The sequence below is a fragment of the Ischnura elegans genome, chromosome 2, assembly GCF_921293095.1.
Source record: "Ischnura elegans chromosome 2, ioIscEleg1.1, whole genome shotgun sequence".
In the NCBI taxonomy this organism is placed as follows: Eukaryota; Metazoa; Arthropoda; class Insecta; order Odonata; family Coenagrionidae; genus Ischnura; species Ischnura elegans.
Genome location: NC_060247.1, coordinates 25,409,052 through 25,433,783, shown reverse-complemented (window position 1 = coordinate 25,433,783; position 24,732 = coordinate 25,409,052).

Genomic DNA, 24,732 nt, shown 5'->3' with positions numbered 1-24,732 from the left:
GCTACCTCCGTTGCTATTTATCATCCATGCTGAGGAGATGGTAATGAAAAATAGGATGATAAGTTGTAGGCTTTTAAGTGGGCGGATTTACACTGATATCATATCCACTGATGTCCAGGCATTGATTATTAAGTGGGCAAAAGGTTGAAAAGCGCAGATATTCCTTTGGTAAGCAGTGACTGAAATACGGCATGAGTTTAAATCACAATTATAGCAAAGGTTTTTGATATTGCAGATATCTACGAACAAAGAATGCGAAGATAAATATTATAGTAAATGATCACCAACTTCAATGGTTCAAGATAGTATATGAGGTTACATCGTGTACTGAAAGGCAAAGGGTTGTAGTGAACCTTGTTGTGGAAGAAATTTTTGCTAATGGGGTAGCAAGAGGAAGAGAAGATTCAATGAATATAGCGATGGGTAATAGGCCTGATGTCTAGCTGACAAATGTAATGAGCATATTGGGACAGGCAGGGTAGAGTAGCAAAAATAATGAGCAATTTTCCATGTAAATATAGCGACATCGTTACATTACTTGTGGTAAAAATCAAACGTATGAATAATAATGACGCGTTTTTTGGTTTCTGATAGTTATAATTAGAGATTCATCTGAAAAAGTTTGTAAAATTTGTAAGTGCTAGAAACCAGAAACGCAGGAATTTTATTTATTTACCGAAATAGCGCTTTTTGTGATTAGATTTTACCTTAGTGCATATTTTGCAGTACCCATCATGTCGTAGAACCTGGTGGTAGTTATTACACTATTTGGTCATTATCGTTGCTGCAAATTCTTAATAGTCGATAGATAATTATTGATGCTATTGTTTTTCATTATGAGACCAAAATTTTACGAAAGCTACAAATATCAGGATCAGTTCTTTTCCTCAAAGTCATGGGAATGAATCTCGATATCAAATAAAAAATATTTATTATATTCTATATTTCATTTTAATGCTCCTCTGTGAACGCTGCTATTATCAACTGACGTAATTCTTGGCAAGAATTATCTGTGCTTGGATGAATTATCTTGGATGGATAGAACAATTCTTTTACATTCATTTTGGTGCTGAATTTCATCGCCTTTCAAAGCAATTTCTATTCAAATTACTATTTTTTAGTATTTTTCCTTGACTATAGCATTATTACTGCAAAATGTTACTGTCAGGCGTTGGGATTACGTAGGAATAAGATCTGTGACCTTATTTACACTTATTTACGCTTAGTTTGTTTTTGGTGTGTCAAGTCTAAAATTGAGTTGAGGTTGTTACTTCCTAGTCTTAAATTTGCTTTAATTCTGGGCTAACTATCATCTTGATGATAGAAACTCAATGATTTTGGCGCTAAATGGACGAGCTGTAAGGAATTATGTGTGCTCTTTATCAAAAATATGCCTTTATGCAATTCAGGCCTGTCAAGGACTAAATTGATTAAATTTCTAAATGTTTCAGAAGAAAAGGTTTTGTAGATCGATGTTGGTTAGGAAAATCAGCATGTAAAAAGATATTTAAATTGTGGCTTAATTTGAACATTCCCGTGACGAAAAGTAGTGACTACACGAAAATCAAGCCAAACTTAGTCATAGTGACTGTAACATCAGAAGAAGTAGGCATGGGAACCTTGCCTGGACTTCTGCGAGACCTTTTCGTTCAACCAAAAAACCTAGTGGTTAGAGAGAAGTGGACGTCTGAACGAAGGTGACTGCAAAGCAGATTGATAATGGGAAAGCAAGCGATGTAAATAATGGCCGCGAAGCATTGGATGAGAGAAAGCTTTCCCGCTGCATTGGAGTTGCGTCGGGGGTTGAGCGAAAGAGCGGAGTTCTGACACACGGGAGGCGGGTAGAGCAGAGAGAGGGAGTCGGCGAAGGACATGAGTGAACACAAGAGGAAAAGCCACCCAGATGTGAGTGAGCGTAAACTGAGGGGTTTGGGTGGAAGAAACGGAAACAAACGAGAGGAGGGGGGGGGGGGGGAGCGACTCGCGGGAGATGTGGGAATAATAAAAAGGAAGAGTTTAAGAAAAGTATTCCTCGGGCGCGCGCCAACATCTTTCTCCCTCTCTTACACACATACTCCTCTGCGGATTTTTTTTCCTTTTTTTCCTGCCGCTCTCTTGAGAGCTCGCTTGGTTTTCCAACCACGCGCCTCTCCGAGTTCTCCAGACACATATTTCCTGAGTCAGCTCAGCCATTGCCACAGAACTCTCGCACTTACACGACTATATCTCCTCTCCGTTCTAGACATTTCTCCCTTCGTCTTTTCTTCTCATGCCAGCAGGATATCGACGCTCTCCAGCTTCTTCCCTCTCAGGGTTCCTAACTGTAAATCTCCTACTTCTCAATACACTTCCTTCTTCATTCAAACATTTCCCTCTCCTCTTTCTTATTACCGCGACTCTCCTGTAGTCCATCCGTGACTCTCTCACTTGAAGTCCTTCAAGAAGTTTCCATTTTCTCAAGGCCTTGTCATGCTATATCATTTTTTGCGATTCCCATGTATTCTCCAATGGTTAATTTAATCAACTATCTACGCTGAGTTCTGAAGGGAATCGCCGAGATAGAATCATTTTATTTCTGTTGCCATTAACAATCATATTTATGATTAATATTCTTCAATGATGATCACAGCTTGTTTTAAAAATGAAGTGCGGAGATTTGACGGCGTATGTGGAAATCATCAACTTATTTACTCGCTAATAAGCTGTAACTGTCGCTGTTAAAAATGAAATTGTATTCAGTGAGAGTTCCAGATTTGATTCTTATTTTATCTCCTGGCACATTCGGATCCTGTTATATAGTAAGATTTCACGAAGCTTAGAGTAATCCTGTTTATTTGAAACCTTGCCTAATTATTCGTAGATTTCCGTGGTTTTTGTCTCGTTTCGTTGTAATGCTTATTGTAAAGGATTTTAGGACTGTGTAAATGACAAAAATACTCATGCCTCGATGACTTGCGAATTGAAAGGATGGCAGACAGAAATGAATAATTATGCATTTAAATTCGTAGTACCAATAAGTTTTTCCTTTTATTTCTGAGTAATCCTCTTGTCGAATTTCACAACGACGTCGATAAAGATACAGAAATCAGAAATATGAGATTCTTTCGAAAGTTGTAATTATGTGTTTATAGCTTCGATTGTCATTTAAATGGCATTTTTTTGCTAGATTCTTTTTGTATATACGTAACTTTCATGTGCTGTTCAATCATCTATCTAGCTCAAATGATAGAGCTACTAACTAGAATTAATGCCTACATTCGTCCATTCGTTTTTATCTCTCCGTGGTTGCTGCTTTACTTGTAGGTAGTTTATATTGAAATAGTTTCGTGTATCAGGAAAGTAGAACAAAATATTCCAAATGTAACCCTTTTTGCTTGGTTATACCCATCAAGTTTGCATATCTCGATGTATCTCAAAATTTAGTATGTGATGAGTAGTCAGGTTCTTAATGAAAATTTATTTTTTCCGTTATAGGGTGATGGTAATATTTTTATTCGCTGTTGGATTAGACTGAATTATTTATATGAGAGTTGTTCCAGAAACAATATTTTTTAAATTATAAATATTTAAAATTTGGCGTAAGATTACTCGTAGAGAAACATATGGCTATACATTTTTGTCAAACGCTGGATAAAAAACATTCAAATTGAACATTGGAATTTTGAATAAGCATTCTCTACGTGTTGCAAAATTAGTTGCATGTAGATAAGCTCCTTTGTACAGGACAGCATTTAATTTCTGTATCTGTGTGATACTGATAACCGTATGTTAAGTTCACTGAGCTCATTGGCAATTAGAATTCAGAACTCGTGCTTGATGATTTAAAAAACTCGGAAGACATAAATTTAGAAGTTATCACTCCGTTTATTGGTTACAATTTACTGTTGTAAACGAGTATAACTATTACTTCCCTCCACGTCAAATAAGTTCTAGTTTCTTTTATTTAAGAGAGTATTAGTCCACTGTTCACGACGTTTTATGTAAACACGTAACAATTTAATTACGATTACCAAGAGTTGGGTGCATGGATTGTCATATTGCTAACTTCAAATCTCACCCTGATGTTTTCCAACGCTTCCTTCTTATCACGCCGCGGATATGCCCTCATTTGGTTTTTGTTTCACATTTCGTCTACTTCCTTCTCGACTACACCACCGGCGAAAGAAATTTTTTTCACCCTCCACCTCCTTTAATAACCCCTCTCTCCCATCATCGTTTTCTCATTCAGCTGCCGCTGCTCCTCGGAAAACTCCCCCACCGTCACTTCCATAATAGCTCCTCTGTCTTTCATTCTTAAAGAGGCGAGAGCAAAGGCGCTGGATGATGTGGGGAAGGCGTGGGAGGGAAGCGGGGAAGGGGGTGCTAAGGAGGTTGTGAAGGAAGTAGTAAGAGAACGGGGAGGTGGGGGGGGGTGAGGGACTGATCACGAGAATTGTAAGAGGGGGGGGGGGGGGAGGCGGGGTGGTTGAAGAAGTAAGGGGTAAAGTACACACGCTTCGTCGTCCCCACTCTTTCTTCTCCTCCTCCCCTACGGGCCCCCACCCCCTTGACACACTCTCTTTTCCCCCTTTCCCCACTTTTATAACTCCCGATGACTTTAACGGCTAAAGAGCTAAATAGGGGAAATGATGGAATCCGACCTTCGAATGGATAATAAGAAAAGGCAGATTTTCTTTTCTCATCGGCGAGCTTTTGTGTTGGGAGAGTGAAAGAGAATGAGAGGAGGGTTCGTGACGAGTAGTTTTCCCTCTCTCGACTGGGCTCCCACCCCCCGCCGCCAACCCCCACCCTCCTCCTCCCTTTCCTTTGACCTACTCTACTTTTATCCCTCACTTTTATTTCCCTCTCTCTCTCTCTCGCCCAACATTGTTTTAAGAGGTCTATATTTTTGTGATTCGGGATCATTGGATGTGTTCCGGGAAGTTTATTTTCTGGCTCCTTTAAAGTCTCCGACACTTGTTGGAATGCCTAAAGGAGAATGAGGATTTTTATCTGAAGTTCTTTTTTATGCAAATGAGTGCATCGTTCTCCGAAGCAAATTAGGAGCAATTAGTAGCCACTTATCATATCGGTATCGGATGATATCGGTTTTTTCATAGTTTTTATTTCTAACGAGAATGGGGAGTTTTCTTTTATGGTTGTAATAACCTGCATTGTGGTATCAACCGAAATTGTCTGTTGTAATACATGGGCACAACTGTTATGCGTGGAAGAAAACATATTTCTAATATGGGAGCTTGAAGAGCTGATTTACTATGCTTACATCCCTAAAAATTTGCTTCAATGAGCTGTATTATTGTATTTCGAGTGAATGCGTTTCAAATTATTTTGATCTTGTGTTTTTACATCAACTGTCGATGACTGCTAGCTTTATTTTCAAACATTTGGTTAAAACTATAATTGAAATAGATTGCTATATATTTTATCATTTAATACGGAAATATTTTACAGCTCAAATGGAGAGCTGCCCGGTGTAAACGGCGATTTTCGCGAGGAATGAAAAATATTTTATGAGAATGGAAAATATTTCTTACCTGGTTTTATTTCCACTGGCACTGATCCTCCGGTTTCACCCGTTGGAGTCTCCTCCGCCGTCCTCCGGCGTGCGCGGCCCACTGCTTTGCATCCCCGTTGCCTCTGCCGATACCCCTGGGACGAAGAGCACTGCCGCGATCACGGCCACCAGCGGATGCGACCACGAGCGAGTAGGATTGAATACTGGTCCTCCCGAAAAATTCCCACCTAGGTCTCCTAAACCCTTTCTGCGTGGTACCCCCTCCCCCAAATCTAACCCTCTCCTTCCATCCACCACCTCTCAACCCCCCCCTCTGTCCTACCGCTGCTATACATCCATCTGCATCTATCTCCGGTGCCACCACCTCCAGTCCTCGAACCTCATCCTACCGACCCCTATATTTTCCCCTTCAGTATTTTCCAGGGTCCCGACGAATCTCACGGCCTCAACCCGCGTCCCGATATAACTTAGGTTGCTTCCCCACACCCCGCGAGCCCATCCCAACCTGGTGCACCGTTACCCGATGCCTATTCATCAGCTGCATAGGCTTCGGAGTCGTACAAGAGGGTGAAGTGAGGCAGGTCAGTCAGCCACTCCCCTGCCGACACCCCTTTTAACCCTCTCCCCACTCCTCTCATCTTCCTCCTCTACCACACCCTTTTTCCGCACCCCCATTAAAAAAAACGTGGCGGGATTCATTCTTCCCGAACCCTTTTCTTACCGAACTTCTCTCACACGCACAATCCCTTCATTTCCCCCTTCCAATTTCGTACCCTTTTTACCTTGCCGGTGGTTTCGCCTGCGAGACACCACTCCTCATCTTTTTCGAACCCCTTATGCATCCTGAACCCTCTCAGATCACCCCTTTGTGGAGAGAGTCAACTCTTCTTATTCCTTCTTTCTTAGCCCCAGTCATTTTCATCCCTCCAAATGAAGCACTTTTTTTCTTTTCACCTCCTTCTCAACTCATCTTTTCATCTTTTCATTTTATTTTGGATGACGGAGGCGTGGAAGGAGATTCCTACTCCTTTGTTAGTTCTTATTTTTTCTGGCAGTGAGAAAGGCAATAATATTTTGATTCCGTATCAGGAGCAGTGTTATTTTTTGATTGTAAATACACAGAACATCCTTCGATAATCACTATTAGATATGGCCGAAAAAGTATCTTATACTTATAGTTCATCAATTTATTATAAATATTAGATTTATGTGGATTGTTGAATTATATTTCCAAAATTGTCATTCCATACTTATTTACGCAATGTTTTCCAGACATGGATTTAGAATGTACAAAGTATCTGCCGAGGAGGCAAAAAAATGTTTTCAGTTACAATGAGCATTTACTTTCTTTTTTGGCATTTCATGGAAAATTCATCGTCTGAAGGGAGATGAAAAATCTTACAGGTTTTCGTGCATTATGAGAATATGATCATTGGTGAGGCCATTTTAAAGTTTTGCGTGTTTCTAGATAGTCTCAGCATTGTTGTCCTGAACACCGTTCTATTGCTATATTTAAGTTAACGAGGTTCGGGATGTTTTGGTGGCTAGAGTGTTGGCTTCTCACCTAGCGGGCTCGGGTTCAAATCCCGGCGGTGGCAGAGATTTTTAAAGGTTGCCTGATCCCTGCTTGAATGTTGCGTGGAGGACATTTCAAGCGCAACACTCCGTCCGTCGGATGGGACGCTAAGCCGTGGTCCGTTAAGAGGAGGCCAATGCCGATGCCGGGTTTCTCTCCACCCTTCCAAATTTACCCTTCCCTCATGCCGCAAATGATCTAAGCTGTCGGTCGCCTCCTCCAACTACCGTAGCATACCATTTAACTTAGCTTGTATCCCAGAACACATACGACTTTGGTTCCAAAGTTAGATTTTTGACCTTATAGCGTGACGTGCACGAATGGTGGCCAGACATGAATTAAGAAAGGTCTTCTGTCTTGAATGAATTAGATAGCGTCGTGTCCTGGAAAAGAGTTACGATAATATTAGTACAAATCAAGAACGGTTACATCAAAATATATCGGGTATTGATAGAATGTGATGACATTTTGGAAATGGAACATCTCTAGATGAATTTGAGGATGGTAATATTATAGTGCTAGTAAATTCGCGTGAATTATTTCACTTGGTTTAGACTAATCTAAGAAATATCATCTTATCCTATAATCATTAAATGCGAATCATAATTGTCGAAATAAGTATGTATTTTGGCCAAGTTTGCGAAACATGTTCAAAGAAATAGGTATCAACGCATGATTTTTTTCATAATTTTCCTGATAAGATATAGGTATACAATTCGATTTTATGTGACAAGCGTCGTTAAGTTTATTTGGCTACGCTTTAATAGCTAAGCTTCACTATATTTATTTAATATGAGGTTATTATTGATCTTATTTGTTTGGTTGAATCGCTAGTTTCTTTGATTTTAGGTATATGTACTACTTATAAGCTCTTCACACTGAGGAGAGGATACAGTTATTGAAAATATTGATAGCGTCTTTTTCATACATATGATACCCCGTGTTTGGCCTACTATATTAGTAGGCCCGCCGTGTGTAAAGAAATTTTTTGAAACAGAGAAATGCCGTTGGTTATGTTGAATTTCTTGGGATACTCCCTGAAAATCTATAAATGCGCACGAATTTTTCTGACGATAAAAAAAAACTTTTTGGAAATACTTTATTAGAATGTCTACTGCATTATTTAGCTATTTGTAGAAATGAAATCAACCAGTGTACTATAACTTCCTAGCCGAGAGATGAAATAAACGATGGAGTTTGGCCAGGTAACTGTCATTATACGAATCAAAATAAGGAATGCGCAAAAGTCATCTGTCTTGACTGATTCCATTCTTCTACAACGCATCTTTAGGCGTGGCTGCTTACTAAGTCACTGTGTTTGCAGTAATCTAAGTCCTCTTGTACTGGTTGAAGCTATTTTTGAGATAAACGTTTATGAAAATGAGATTAGCGATATTGGAAGTTCTGAAAAGTTACCAATGATTGATTAAAGGCACTTGTTTAACTGCTCGCACATTTATTTATCTGTAAAATATAACATTTATGCTTCTTTTAATAATATAACGCACGATGTTTGGTGCTTACTTGATCTATTCTAATAATATCCTTCACTCACCTGTTTTTATATCCAATGTATCTTTGGAAATCTCTTATGGTTCTATCGAAGAAGTATGGACAGTGCCGTAGTGATCGAGGTCTCGCACGGTAGTCTCTATCTTCCGAATGCGCAAATGTGAGTACTGTAGCTCTGGAGGAGACGCGGCCTTAAATACGGGAAGGAAAGCCTGGTGGCAGGCATTTACATGTCGGCTGTGTGAGGTCCTTTTTTGTGGGATGGTCGGTCTGAAGGAGTAACAAGGGCGGACAGGGTGTCGGGCGGGAAGGAGGGGATGCCATGTCACAGGGCGTTTTGTGGGGTGATTTTTTCGGTCGCGCGTTGAAAAGAGGAGTTCCCTGCGTTGGGTTCGTAGTTCAGTTTGAGGCCCAGTCGAGGGGCCTCTGGGTGGGAATATGGGTGCTAGACCTATGCTTATGAGCGTGTGAAAAAAATGCTCTCTGGCGGACCCACTTCCCCGATGACACGCTGTGAGCGAAACCCAAACAGGAGAGATGAACGACCGACCGACACTGACGTCCCAATATTTGCTTATCGTTGTGAGTTTCTGGGGCCGTAGTGGAAATCCTCTACAAAATTATGAATGAACTACTAGAGTACATTCACGGAGGCTATTTTTTGAGCATACGGTTTGCTGAGGACCTCTACACCATTAGAATCCTTGGTTGGGTTGGTGAAGATATGATAAATGGTGAATGGAGTAGCAGTTCGCAAAATTCAGTGTCCTAATGGTCCCTTTCGTTGCGAAAGATTCGGAGGTCAGGTTTGGGTGTTATGACAGCCCGCAGAACCTTACACTGAAGTTTTTATCTTTAGTACCCTCAACATAATGCAACGGATTGCTTTTGCAATATCGAAAATCGCTCTCACTGAGTGACGTTCATTGCGGGAGAAGAGTTCAGAAATAGGTAGGCAGCTGTACATGCTGCTATTTCGTCTGGGGTAATAAGTTTATATTCTTTATATTTTTCCTAGTACAAATTTATAGCCCAGTTTCTGATTGCTTTTAATTTGGTTCGGCACTTGCTGGTTAATGTTAATGCCGATATCTTAAAATATGGAAACGATGGATAGTTTAAAAAAAATCTAGACTGGCACTGAACTCAGAAAAAAAAGTTATGGACTTTATAGAGTTTTGGGTGATACCAGTGTCAAATATCGAGTATATTCATGTTATCAAATTGTAGCATTCAACAATTTATCGTAAAATATGTGTGCAGTTGAAGAAATCGGTCAAATAATTAGACGGTTATGTTAATAATACTGTTTTTAATTTCATTGGCAAGTTATCCGTTAATTTTGGATAATTATATTTTTACAGTTCCTCCTCTAAAGAATAGCTTCTGGATCGCCAAGAAACTCTGGTTAGCACTTTCATCAGTTAAATCTGTACTCGGATTCGTATGCTGGCACTAAGATTCCGTCTCCCTTTAGCAAATCTGAATTCTCTAAACTTTTCTTTTATTAAAGGTGGAGGGCTTTGAATATCTGAGCGTAAGATTTATGGCGAATCAAATTTTATGCTTTAGGAATCAGGAAAGCGTAAATGATAGATCGTTATCCCAAAAAAAATCTGATCACGATACGAGATACGCTTTTGATCAACGATTCTATCGCGAAAATAAATCTCACACTCCTGTCTGCCCTGACGGAGGAGTAACTTCTAGCTGTGGTAGTGCCATCCTGGATCCATTGTAAAGAAAATAACCATCCATGGAAGAAAGGGAAAGAGGTGAAAGGGGATAGTGGAAGGAGATAGCAGAGAATGGAGCGGCAACGCCTGCGTCTAGGCTATTCTACATGTCTATGGGGTCACTTGGGTGGCAGCGGTCTGGTTGACAAGTAGAAAAAAATTATATACATATAAAAAAGGGGAACCTTCCGCGAGAATGGGGAGTAGCAACACGAGGAGAGAAAGCCGGCGGGGAAGGAAAAGGGAATCCTCCGAAGCGTCCCACAGGGGCCACACCCTGTAAATCCACCCTTTTTCACCCCTACCCCCGTGCACCGCTGTCTCGGCTTTCTAAAGGAAAAACACCCCTTTTTGCGACCTTCCCGACCACTCCCAACCCCCTCGCGTCTTTCATTTTTTTTCCACAGTCCTGTGACCCTCAACCCTTTCCCTTCGCGCTGGCGTCCCAGGGCGTGTCTCTGCCGCGCTGAGGGTAAGACCCTCGCACCCCACACTCTCTTACTCGTGCCCCCGTGATGCCAACCTTCAACCCTTTTTGGGGAGGGGAAGTGCAAAAGGTGTGACGACCCATTATGTATTCAAAAGTTTTTTATGCTTGAATCTCCATGTATTGGGTCGGAGAGAAGGAGAGATTGTCCCCCGATGCGTCCCACCCGAGCCGGGCTGCTACCCTTTCCTCCCTCCTTACCGTGTCAGTCCTTTTGAACATCCCAAAAACCTCCCCACCTCCTTCGTCCTCCGATGTCGCTTCTCTACCAATATACATCCCTTCCCCTGGACCTTCCGTTCGCTTATGCATATCCCTACTCCAGCCCTTTCACCCCCAAATGCCCCACCCTTTTCATTCCTATCAGTCTCCTCAAAAACCCCTCCCTTCCTGCTTACCAAATTTCCTTCTTTCCCCTCCTCTCCCCGGTATTTCCCCTCCCACGACCAATACGGTAGTTAGGAACCATTCTAAGGCCTCGTCTCCTCTTCCCATGCTTTCAAAAGTGGACGGGGTCTTCTTTCCCGCCAGTCGCATGTATTGCTCTCGTTAATAATTTTTTGTACATGTAGCCCTCCTCCCAGGGGTAAATAAAAATAAACCAGAAGCTGTGGTCCGCTACGTAACCACGAAGACTCATGGTATTATGGATAATAATGCGAACTGGAGAAAATTCCTGAGATCCTTAAAGTTAGTTCCCAAAGCCTGTTTCTTCGTATTCATTTTCAGTTATATATGTTATGCATACAAAATTGTTGCTTGAAATGAGCATCGCTGAAAGAATAAATTGATGCCGATGGAGCCAAGAAATTGACATCCTGATCTGTTTAAGTGAAGGAAAATAAAACTTATTTGTATATTTTAAACAATAAAAATTTAATGTCATTGGCCTAGGTTTCTCTTACTACAGGTGGTCATTTCAGATCCCTGTCAAAATTTTCGTTATAGCGGTTGGCGGGTCAAACTCTGATATTTTAAGATTTTAGGATTGGATTGACTCTGATATTCTTGGATTCACGCTCAGAGGCCATCTCTCTTTCTCTTTTCGTGCTCATGCGATCTGCTCAATTCCGGATTTTTAATATTATGCGAACGATGCTTCGTATACCTACCCATGTTCGCTTGCAACTCGCCTGTCTGCACTCCATGCGACTATAATGCCCGAAAGTAATTTTACTTGTCCATCGTCAACTCCGCTGGTTACCATGCTGCTCCTGACTTTTCCTGAGTTTTTGAATTTTTTTAAAATTACCAATAAGCACAAGGTAACAACTTAATTTTGATACAAAGCTACTTAATTTAGGAAAATATTTAAAAAGGCTTTTTTATTCTCCTTTAGGTATGGAATTTTGTGTTATTGTGTCGTTCTTTGTCACAGTTTATTTTTTTATATTGGAGCTTATTATGGCCGTCAAACTTTGATTAGCTAATTATTTTTTACCTTTTTTGGTTTACTTTTCCTATTTTTAAATAACTCGCTTAACTTTTTACTCCACTTGTAAGCATATCTTGGCTATATTATAAATTTGATTTTCACAAGTTGTGTTCGACAGGCATAGAAGTGAATCATGAGATGAATTCACTGCCAAAGTACTTTTAATTTCATGTACTGATGTAACCCCTTTGACTTTCGAAAATGGAAAAGTTATTGCTGAGGTAAGGATTTAATTTTCGGATCAGGAGAACCTAGGGCAAGTGTGTATCAAAATTTATGTCAAAAGCTGATGTATTGTGAGTGTGCTGGTAGGTAGGATATAATTTTTAATCTCTTATTTTCATCAATAAATTGGCTTGAATTCTTCCATTGAATAAATCTATGGGCTCCTATGATGTTATATCTATGGTAATAATCCAAGTCACCGTAAAAGGATGGAATGTTTTTTTCATATATTTTTCTGCCGCGCATCTAAAAAGGGGTGTCGGGTCTACCATTGTAGTGTATGAGGCTGGGAAAAAAGAAAGTGCCTTCAAGACCGTCTTGTGTCCCTTTCTGACTTTCCGATGGAAGACCTGAGAGCCAAATTACGCCTACTTTTTTAAAGGATGTCACAAAAGAGCCGAGGAGAAATTGCTATCCATTGTGTCATTTTCATGGCCTTCCTATCTCCCTCATTTTGTGGATCACCATATGCATCTACGTGCGAGCCATATATCCCATCTATCTCCAGCTGCCTCCTGGGTACAGCATCGAACGCATCTGTCATTCATATTCTGTCTATCCGTTAGCCCCAGCGGCTTCTGTTCAAAATTTCGGGTTGCTACCTATATCATCTATTGGGGCAATTTTTCTGGTGTATTGAATATTATACTTGCTTAATTCCTTGCTGTAAACTTAAATAAATTGCAGTTTTCAGCGTATTTACGATATTTCCAAAGTAGGTATTTCAGTCGACAAAGAAGGCATTTCAGTCCACTATTATTTGTGAACTCGTCGCGTAATATATTTTCCTTATCGTTTTTGAATGATTCTATCTCGCCCAGTGAAATTATAGTTTTGAATATCCATTGATAAAAAAAATTTCTGCCATTATTGTATCAATTTTTCGGCTATCTCTCTTCAAATTGACGGTGAAAAATGCGACACGATTTTGATTAATTATTTTGAAATCATTTTCCAAGCCTCGCTCTTATAAAGTAGAACCGAAAAGGGAACCGTATACGTATTGGACATACACACGTTTTTAACATTCCTATCCCGTATTAAGTTTTGCCAAGTCGTTGGTTTTAATCCTATACATACGAATATTGCATTATTCTTTTGGCCATACCATAGGCGCTTGCTGACATTCAGGCATATGTTTTTACATTTTCACAGATTATTTCGCTTAATACCTCAGCTATTTCTCACAATTGCCCACTTTTTAATGGCTATTGCTAACATTTCCAGTTGTTATAACTTCTTCGGTGTCCAGCTTCCCTATTGTCTTTATTAATCTCAATTTAAGTATTTTTCCTTTTGACTGTCCTACCTGTTTAAAAGAAATGGCTTTGTAAGTTTCGTACGAAGGTAAATTTTTAATTCACCCACGCAATATTTCTCTATTTTCTCTGACCCGCATGCACATTTATATCATTCGCTCCATTCTCTCCCGATACCCCACCCTCCACTAAAAATATCTTTGTGACGCATTCAATCTGTCCCTCATTGTGTACGCCAATTTGCGACACTTGTGCGGGCAGCAGCCTGCGCTTATCGGCTAAGGGGGCCACCGCTCTTGCTCCTTCCACTGCACTCTACCCCCTTTCTTCTCCGCGCGTTTTTCAATGAACGGGAGGAAAGAGTCGAGAGGGTGTTAGAGGGAGGTAAGCACAAGTGGCGAAGCCAAGTGCGGGAAGATGCAACGGGGGAGATATGCAGGGAGGACGAGGTGTCCGAAGATAAAGAACGAAGATTGGAAAGGAGCACTCTTGTGGGTTTGTGGAAGAGTTTTTCGAAAGATGCGGGGTGCCGGAGTGTGTGTCGGGACGGACTCGAGGGTTTCGGGGGAGCGGTGGGGGTGTAGGTGGCGATGAGCTGAAGGGTCGAGGGAAGTTTTTTTTTGCCATTTTTCGAGATGGGGCGGCCGTTTTTTTGTCACATGCGAGTGGTGGCAATCTCGGCCTCTGTTACTTTTTTTCCCCTCTCAGCCTTCCTTCTCTCATTGGACCCATGCCTTTTCATGCTCTACCCTTTCCTATCTCCTCATCAGCGCCCTCACAGGAAGAGCATTCATCGCAGAGTGGCGGTCATCAACGAGGACTCGAGAGTCCTTCGGATTCTTAGATCTTCAGTTGCATAGAGATTTTTACCAAGATACTTCATGAGTTTTTCAAGGCTGAGAGAATATTTTTTCCCCTTTGATGGCTTTCCTCCTCCTGGATGCTTTCAGTAATCCATGATTGTGGACCAAATTAACCGCAATTGTTAGCGTTCCCAAGGAAACTAAAAGTAAATGTTATAGCAGCACCAGGATAAATGATCACGCCCGTTTAAAATAAATTCGTAATGAGTTGCATTTGCACTGTTGAGAAAGATCTTCGAATATGATAGAGTTACTTCGTTATTTTGACTTCATACTTCCCAAATTTTAATCATGTGGACTAATGTTATTAAATACTTTTAGATTTTGAAATTTTCCCGATCTGCAAAGTCCTTTTGCAGATCGCGTTGCTACTGCGAAGTTGTAATTAGATTCCGTTCGAGAAATATGTATTATATCTAATTAAATAGATGTATGACGATCAGTTTTTTGGGAAATTATATGATGCATTTAGTTATAAAATATGTTATGAAATATAAATAATATCAGCACAATCCACGTAAATCTATGAGCTCAAGAAAAATATGCATGTGAAATGTGCTGTGAACAATTTCGTTTGAGAGGACGGGGATAGGATCTTAGACCGAGGTGCTTCCGGCCAAGTGTTTTTATTTGAGACTAGAGTCGAGTTAAGACTTCAAAACCTACCTATAATAATTTATATTTATATAAGGCAAAACCGTGGCCATTACGGGAATGTAAGTGACATTTTTAGTCTTGCTTTTGGTTGCTTGGCATCGTTGCTAGTCGACCGATTTCAGCAGACCTTGCTTGTTACTTATATATTTTACAAGGTGAATTATTTGCTAGGAAAATTTTAGAAATATGCATCACTTTGTGTATGGCTGTGTCCAATTAAATACAGCTTCAATTCTGAATGGAATGTAACATTTACCAGTTTGTGCATAGAGAAAAAACATAACTCGGTTAAGGTACCGGTTAGTTCGCTGGGTAAGGTTTCTTTCTTTAGCGAGTGCTACCTGGCGGCATTGAAAGTTATTAAAGGAGCCAACGTAAAGAGGAACTGGGGGACGAGTTTTTTTTGTACCCTGCCCGCTCCTACCTCAAAGAGGTAGTTCAAACTTCTCCTGCGAGGTGACACTCATGCACAGTGCCATCACGATGAGTGGATCATAGAATTGCAGCGTGGGCTTTGGTAAATAACTTTATAAATATTAATTCACTAAATGATGGGAATTTTTGTCATTGATTCATTATCACAACTAATCCTGTCATATTTTCTCGATATTTGTTTATTTAACCTATTTATTTCAACCAAAAAATATTGTACTGACCTAGAAATTAACATATCTCTGAATAATAGTGTGATTCCTTTTAACCGCTTCAAGGTTATCTTTCTACTGGCTTGTGGATAATATTTTCGATTCCCTTCGGAACTCTCCGTGACGGTGGGATAATTATGTTGATCAACCAGTGAATAAATTCTTTAAATATATTAAATGCTATTAAAAATGTTTAATTAATGTACCAGGCTAATTCATTGTGATGATGGCAACTTCATTGTTTATGCAATCTTCTTAATCAATGCCTTTTCATTCGTAGATGTTGAATCAAATGTAACGGCTAAACTAATGCTTTGACAATTAAATGATAATATTTGTTAAATCAATACCTAAGTTGAAGTGTATGAGATCTTAGGTTGGAATTCAATACCATGCCTCAAAAGAAACTAATTTGAAGCTCTGATATTGATTGCAATTTTTTCCATGGCGTGCTATATTTTTAATTTAATAGAATAAATACACTCAGATGATCAATTGGTGTTACAGTCTACTTAAGCTCTTGCATGTGACCGTGTGTGTAGTACCTATTCCATCTTATTCGCTGTTTATATTTAATAAGCTCAGTTAATTTCTAAATTACAATATTTGCGTACAAAAAATATTTTTCGCAAAATTAGGCGTTGCAAATGTATTTCTGCTTTCTGAATTCAAAAATGATACTGTAAACATCGTATTACTCACAGATATGACGCAAGTCGTATGATTTTCCAATATCAATGACACACATGTTGGTAATTAGTACCGACATGGCAAAAAAATTAGGTTGGAGAAAAACCTTTAAAGCTTCAGCATTAAAGTATTCACACAGCACAACAGATGCATACAGGGTACAATATATAGTACTAATCATGCACTAGCATGTCTTATTTCATGATTTCTTACTTATCATAATATAGCTACGGTTTTTCCTCTAATTTTCTAACAGTGAAACATCCAGCAGTTCCAATTACATCGGGACCACAGAGTAGATATATATATCCCTACTCTGTGTCGGGACCCTCTCAACTATGGCGATATCCAGGGAGTCTAAATTGGTATTTTTGTCTAATTGAGTAATTCCAACCTGATGATGCTGAAAAGCGAAACCGGTCGTATCAATAAATGTAAAATTGTGGAAATTGCTCCTGCTCTTTCATTTTCATTAACTTATTTTTATTTAATCTTTCCAAATCTCCGCTAACAATCCCTTTAATTTATTCCAACAACGCCTTGGCAACCCAACATATTCACAATCTGCAGTTTGACGTTTCAATAGCAATTACTTTCACCAAATTTGCGTTTGAACCCAGTCTGTCATCAGTGGAGACCGTGCCGTTACGTCACGCGCACGCTCCGATGATGTCGTATTTTCAAGCAGTCGATGAAGATAAGTTTTTAAAGACTCATAACTAAGCCAAAAACATTATTCAGCCACGAAATTTTCGGTGAGCACATTTGAGGTAGGGAACTTCTTGTTCTATTACTTAAAAAAATGTGCATATCCCATTGCGATCCACAAAACAAAGAAGCTCCTTAATATTATCATGTTTCCTTGAGGTGCCCATTATGACCGACGGGAATTGAGGCATACATGCCATCACTGCGAAACTATCATAAGTACTCTTTTGGATGAAAGAAAGAGCAGTATCCAGTCACCGGGAAAACTAATCTGACCCTTCAAACCTTGTACTTGATAATTTGATATATGAAGCCTCTTTTTCTGTGATATGTGATGGACCTACCGGATGCAAGAATAGGGTTTCTACTCAACACGTTCTGCTCCATATCTGCCGCAGTCTGCTATATCCAAGGAACAATCATTCCGATATGTTTGTGCGAACAGAAGAAGTCTCTCATATATGTTCCTACTTCATCTGTCTCCGGTATGGTATATATCTCTCATCATCGACGTCCATATCAAATATCTATGGGGGCTGAGGTGTGGGTATATGGGGGCCATTTTGAATAGGATGAATTGCTGAGCGAGTGTTGTGCGATATCTCAATAGTAATGTAGTTATCCTCGTTCAAGCCAATTACATTATGACTATAAATCGTAGGTTATTTCTGTGGCTCTCGTGAAAATGTTGGTGCTAAATTATAACTTCTTATTTCTCTTCATCCACCGTAGCAAATCTTCTACTTACCTAACGTAGGGGCTAAACCTGTAATAATCACGACTTAAGGGGTTAATGTATTGTTAATGTCGTCCACTTCTACTCCGAATCAAATATAGTAGACCTTTTTTCACGAAAGCAGTTAAGTTTCTTCTGTCTTTTTTCGTCAATTGTTTACCGAAAGTGTGAAAAACTGTAATGAGAGTTTGATGCATATATTATAATACTATTATATTGCTTACTCCTAATTGTAAATTTATGCAAACAATATGGGGGATACGATGTTCTGAGAGTCATTTTCGCATACAGTAGGTCGAATTATACAAAGAATATCTAGATTTTCGAATGATGTTTTTGTGATCTTGCATTTTGTGCATAATTCGAAAAATATTAGTTTATAATTTGCTTTGCATAGTTAACATATTCATGATGGAGGGAGTTATTTTCTATTACGATTTATGTTATGATTTTTTAATTGAAGCTAAATGCTTGGCAATCATAAGTGTCACAATTCCTTCATTGCTCTACAGTCATGCCAATGATAGTAATGCGGTGAAACAACGTACAAAACACATCAGGTTTGGGAAATATTACTCGTATCACTTATTCAACGCAACATTGAGGAGAACATCAGCAATTTATAGTACTATTCACTTATTTTATGAATCATTTGTGACGTTATATTTTTACTCACATTTGAGGGATATTGATTGGAATTTAAGCTAGTGTGCACAGTTTTATCATTCAATGAGCATGCTGAAAAAAGTCTTTGCTTGATACCTGAGAGCTCGCTGGCTATCACTTCAGTTTTTTCTCAATGTTTTTACTCCCTCATCTATTTTTATGCTGGATATTTGGGAGAAAAAAAGTAGTTTGTCAAATGGAAAGAATTGATTCAAAATATTTTGCCGGTTCAATGTGTTTTTAAATAGGTTAAAAATTATTGTTGGGCCCAGGAGGTCTTCAGTGACGTAATTTTTGGGTCAGTAAGTATCTTTAGTGAGAAGGGAAATTAATTAACTCTGCGAATTCATTCTGATTTCAAAAGTTCATTTGAATTATATGTTAAGTATAATGAGTGGCTTCTATATCCTCATAATATCTGGAACCATGTATTTGAGTGAATGTAATTGTCATGAGGATATAGGAACTTGGGTATCGTAGTTTTCTGTGTAGTGCCCGGAAAGCCTAAGGTCCGTGGTTCGGCTCCCGGTCCAGAGGAATTTTTTCTCATGGCAATTCATGTGTTTGGGCCTTCATTCATCAGGATGGTGTGTAAATTAAGCAACTAAAGTGACTTTTTCACTTAATGGTCAAATATTGTGCCGTGAGTATGAAAACCTTAGTTGGCATTAATGCCACTGGAAACATGTAACTCCCTCAACATCGCTGTCATTCTATGTAGACAAGGTCACCGTTATGTCACAAATAGCATGTGAACTCATAATTCTGTTAAGTCCTGTCCTTAATAACATGATTTTTAATTACTATGTAAAAACATTTAGACGCTACGAAAATAAGAACTTTTGTTAAATAAGTGGACTTTTTCGTTGAATATATAAAAATATATGTTGAAATCGTGCGTTTTATTGTGTTCATTTAGGTAACTGCGGAAAGTTAGCGAATATTTAGTCTATTCTGCTTCAGCGTCTCCCATGGATTTATTATTTATCAAAAGAGAGGAGATATTACTTACCTACAAAATTAAAATTTTAAAGCAACATGTGACCCGTCCGAAAAATATGCATGGTTAAAGGTTTTTTAGCCTATTCGCTATATGCAGCGTTAAGTAAATTACATATTAGGAAGGACATACCATTTTTTCATCAGAATCCTTGAGGTTTTAAGGATTTAAGTTTTGCAATTATCTCTTTTATAATTTACTTCCTCAAGCGCTTAGTAGACATACTTCATTCCGTATTTCTTCCAATATTATATTGGTTTCGTGTACACCAAGAGCCTCTAGGTACTCCGCTTTTATCGTTGTGATTCATTCATTGAGATCTTGTATTCTAATGACTTGCGTGCTTGGTTATGGTGAAACAGATTTTGTTTTCGTAACGGTTTTCTTCCCTTCAGTGTTTCATCAGATTTTCATCTGCGTCAATTTGTTGGAGTCATTACAGTGATGGTCCATTGTGTGGGTTGTTTTTTTAATAAAATAAGTTAGTAGTTAGGGTAAACAAGTTGTCAGAGTGAGTGGACGAAATATTACCCTTCATTAATGTTAATCTGTGTAGATATAATTGTTGTAGACGCGGAATTACATTAGTTGGTTTTGGGTAGAAATTTAAGTCCCGAGACCAATCAGTCAAATCTAGAAATCAGAAGGGAATTTTTTAAGAATTCCTTTGTCGTTAGAGGGAACGATGAAATGCGGGGAACGAGGAAATCCATAAGCAAAGAGAGAGAAAGACGTAGCTTGGACGAGAGGACGACAGGAGAAGCAAAGATGAACGTGCAGAGAACGGAGGAAGGGAGTACAAGCTAAAGTAAGGCGAGCCAGTTCTTCTCCCTTTTCTTTTTCCTTCTCTTTTTCCTCCAGAGCACTTCCTTGTCTCCGTCTGTCTTCCTTCTCCACCTCCCACTCCCCCTTTTTTCTTGGAAACTCGACAACCATCCCAATTGGAGTCGCAATTATGCATGCCTCCGAAGCTTCAACTCTTTTCTCAGTCGTCCTTCCCTCCCACAGCACCTCGCCATAACCCACCCAACTCCCCATCCTTCCCTCGCCCCTCTCCCGCTTCCCCCACACCGCTACACACAATGTAGAGATGGCATTGAAACGTTCTCTTTCGCCCCATTTCTCACCCCCAGAACTCCCTACCCCTTTTTTTTCTCTCCTCCCAACCCCCAAATGTACACCCACCACTTGCGCTTCATACCCCACCTCCTACAGACATCTTCTTCCTCCACAATCCAACTCTCTCTTTCTCTGTCTCTCTCTGAGCTGTGTTTTTGAATGAATATTTTGCTCTGCCTCGGTGGCGGCGGTAGACCGGGGGGACAATTGCTCCACTTTAATTTGATGGGTTTGGATGACTGGCGATGCATACTTTAACGCTCGTAATAACCTTGCTCCACGCCCCAGTATATCTTTCCGCACTTCTTTACTACTTCGCTCTTCTGGTCGTTTGTTTTTGTTTCATTCAAGCGGCTATTTTGTGGGAATGAGTGTGAAAGTGGAAGTAGTGCGTATTTTTTATTCCGACGCAGGGCTTTGACGGATAATTCCTTTTGATCTCCTTATGTCTCTCTATTTGCACTATTTAAGCAGAGTAGGCTTCGGAAAGAGTGAGCCATTGAATGTTTCTTAAATGTGCGGAGCCGCTCAAATATTTATCATGGTACCTTCATTTAAGAGCGGAATAATTCCGTTTAAGTTCGAATCAACTTTAAATATTCTATGAGTAATTTGATTTGTGTCATTGGATGAATGTCATTTTCAGACGATTCAATGAAATCATGGACATTTAATTTTTAAAAGCGAAATTATGTCTTGTGGAAACATGGAGAAAATCAGAGAATAGACTTTGCAATTGTATTTTTTGTTTTTTTTTCTTCATTTAACGATGTATGAGAAAATTGTATTTTTGACGCTAGCTTTGTCGTCTATCTAGTCCTAATTATGATATTTGCACGGCTTCGAAAATTGTATATATTAATTCGATCAAGTTGTTGATAAGATCCTTAAAGTTTGATTAACGTAATATTTTCTGAATTATATTAACCACCTGCATTTACTTCATTCTCATCGGTGGCTTAGGGCTAGTAGTTTAGGTTACAGAACTGTCGAGGCCAGTAAGTTGATAAAACTGCCAATAAGAGGCACCATCATGAAATTCATGAAATTGTATCGTTTTTAAAGACGATAAATCGTTTTAATGCCTTAGCCTGGGAGTTTCAGCTTGCTGTATAGGTACGTAACAGTCAACCACTACAGTAGTCGACGTAGGCGCCGAGATGACCGTCTTCCGCCCTGGAGGAGTATTTGGAGTGGACCGCTACTTCATTCATTCATACTTTCTTATGCGATCGCAGTGAGAGTTAGGAGATTTCATAAAAATAGTTAAGATTTCCTTGAAAAAATTATCTAGCTTTTAGGTTAGCAATGGAAGACACTTCGTTTCTTTAAGCGTTCAGCGAACAATGCCGGCTTTTCCCGGTGTTTGACGTCACTAGTGGTGTCACCGTTTACCGTATTTGAGTACTACGTACGTCCGATGTTAACGTTCGTTCATTCCTTTGCTGCGTTAAGTTTCCTTCTTGAAATTATAAAAAACGTGTCAATAAGGATGATAAAAGGAAGTGGGAAATGAAGAAAAAAATATTTTTGGTCTACAAAGATGGAGCTAAGTTCTATATTTCTTTCGCTTCGTCCACTTAAATTCCATGAAGTACTTGTCCAGCCCCTCAAGTGTGTAGCGAAAGACCGTTTCCTGCAGGCAGTAATACTGTAACATGGAGACGTGAAAACCTCCTTTCTGAACATGTAGAACAGCTGGTTTTTCTGCTTGAGAACTTGAAAGGATCAAATAGTACATGATTCATTAACGCATATAATATTTTTTACAACTGTACAAATTCATTTACTTAGGCTCTTCTTAGCAGATTGGATACATATACTAATAGGGTGGTTTCCTATTATTTTTTTATTCCCTAAATCGAAAGATTATTACTCCTGGAGTACGCATTTCACGCTTTTAGATTTTTAAATGACGATATCTATTTTTCGCGATTAAATGAAAAGTGAAAATTTTCAAGCGCGCGAAAACGCGACGCGTAAGTATGAATGCCGGGAAATCTCTCCGCGTGACGTATTTCTGTTTCCCGCTGCCGCCCTGTGAGGTGACCTTGAGGCGAGGCTTAGCGCTGATACGACGCAGGCTGCTAGCGGGTAGCTGAGTACCCTGCTGGCTGGTAGCGGTTGGCTTAAATAAGGATAATTAATACCTTATCAAATGAAGAAAACTTTCCGACCTTAGCCAGTTTTAATAAGTGATTATTAAGACATGTTTCCCTGAGCTCTGCGCCTCATGCATGCAATGGTAACTTCAGACGATGAATAACTCCTATCTTCTCGTATAGAAACTAGGTCCCTGTGACGTCACGTGGAGTGGCATCGCATGGGCGCCAATCTGGCCCTTTTCAAATAAGGATAAAAATGGACCATTGCCTTTCGTCTAAACCGGTATTTCTAAAACGAAATAATTTGCATATTATGATTACACTAGTGGTGGGTAACGAATCGCAATCAATGCCTTTCGTTTTCTTTGATGAAGGAAACTACCCTATTGAATTTTCGACATATTTCTTTTCAATAGTGCTCATGGAACTATTTAAGACACATTAATTTTCATTCATCTCCTGATTATGATAATTACACCAACATTACTCATTATCTTTTCCTTATTGCATCAGAATAAGCATTCAGAGTTGAAAATTTACAAGAGGATAGGAAAATAGAGAATATGTTAGAGCATGCATAGCTGTATTGCCTGGTCCAGAAATCACCTTACTCGACTCTACTCGACTCGATACTCGACTAGAGATCAAAAAGTACTACTCGCACATCCCTAGTTATTTCATTATGAAATTTTGTCCATTTATATTATTTTAGAGTAGACTGAGGTATTATAGATGTATCTAATCCTGAGCTGTAAGTAATGGGGTGTTTTTCAACATATTTTTGTCGAATTGGAAGATAACACTTACCAAAAGTAAGGAAAGAGGGTTAACTGGAATTGACTAGCTACTAATAGAACCTCTAGACGGTGTCTACTGTTTTTCACGCAGTTTTTTGTGGCTTTAAAACACTTTCAAGGTGTCTGAAAATAACAATGGTGCTCAGAAAAGCAAGTTTTTCTGGACGAATTTAGCTTCAATAATGAATTTGATTTCCTGTTTTTAAGAAGTAATGTGTGAACGTACTATTTCTTAAAAACATGAACTTACATTCTAGCGAATAGGCGGAAAATATGCGATCACCAATTTCATTTTAACTATGGATAGTCGATACATAGGTAGATCTCGATTTCATTAGAAAACATATTTTTAACGAAGCTCATGTACTAAAACTAATGGTGTGGTCCATTTCGATGGGATTTTATTTCTAAGATTTCTTCCACTATAGGACTTTCAAACCTTTGAAAGTCTCTCCATCATTAAATTCTGCCGGAGTGGTTAGTGAAGACGCAGGCTCATTTTGGGCGAATTTCCTAAAAGAAAACTCGGTTGAAAATCAGCATCCACACACTGTGCACCCACCAATTGGCATAAAATGAGGGGGTGTCCCGGATGAAATTCGTAAAACCGAAAAATAAGGACCACCCTATCGTGATACATTGCATGCTAATTTGAATTATTTAAAAAACTTGCCATTTTACATAAAAGTTTTACGATAAAATTTAATGTTGAACTTGAAACGTGTTGTAGTACGTTGTCGCAATTCAGAAAAAAATAATTTACTTATATGATTTTGAAATTCTAAATATCACGGTCAAATAAATAAATATTACGGTTGAAGTAAAGACAATTCGGATTCCGTCAAAGTTATTAAATATCCATAAATACGAGAGTGAAAGGCAAAGAAAGATTTTAACTTAAAATTCATCGAGGTACATATCACATCAAACAAAGAATGGTCACCCAACTCTGCCGGAGTTTACAACTTTTTTCTCGTAGAAAATTGATTTCCCATGAAAATA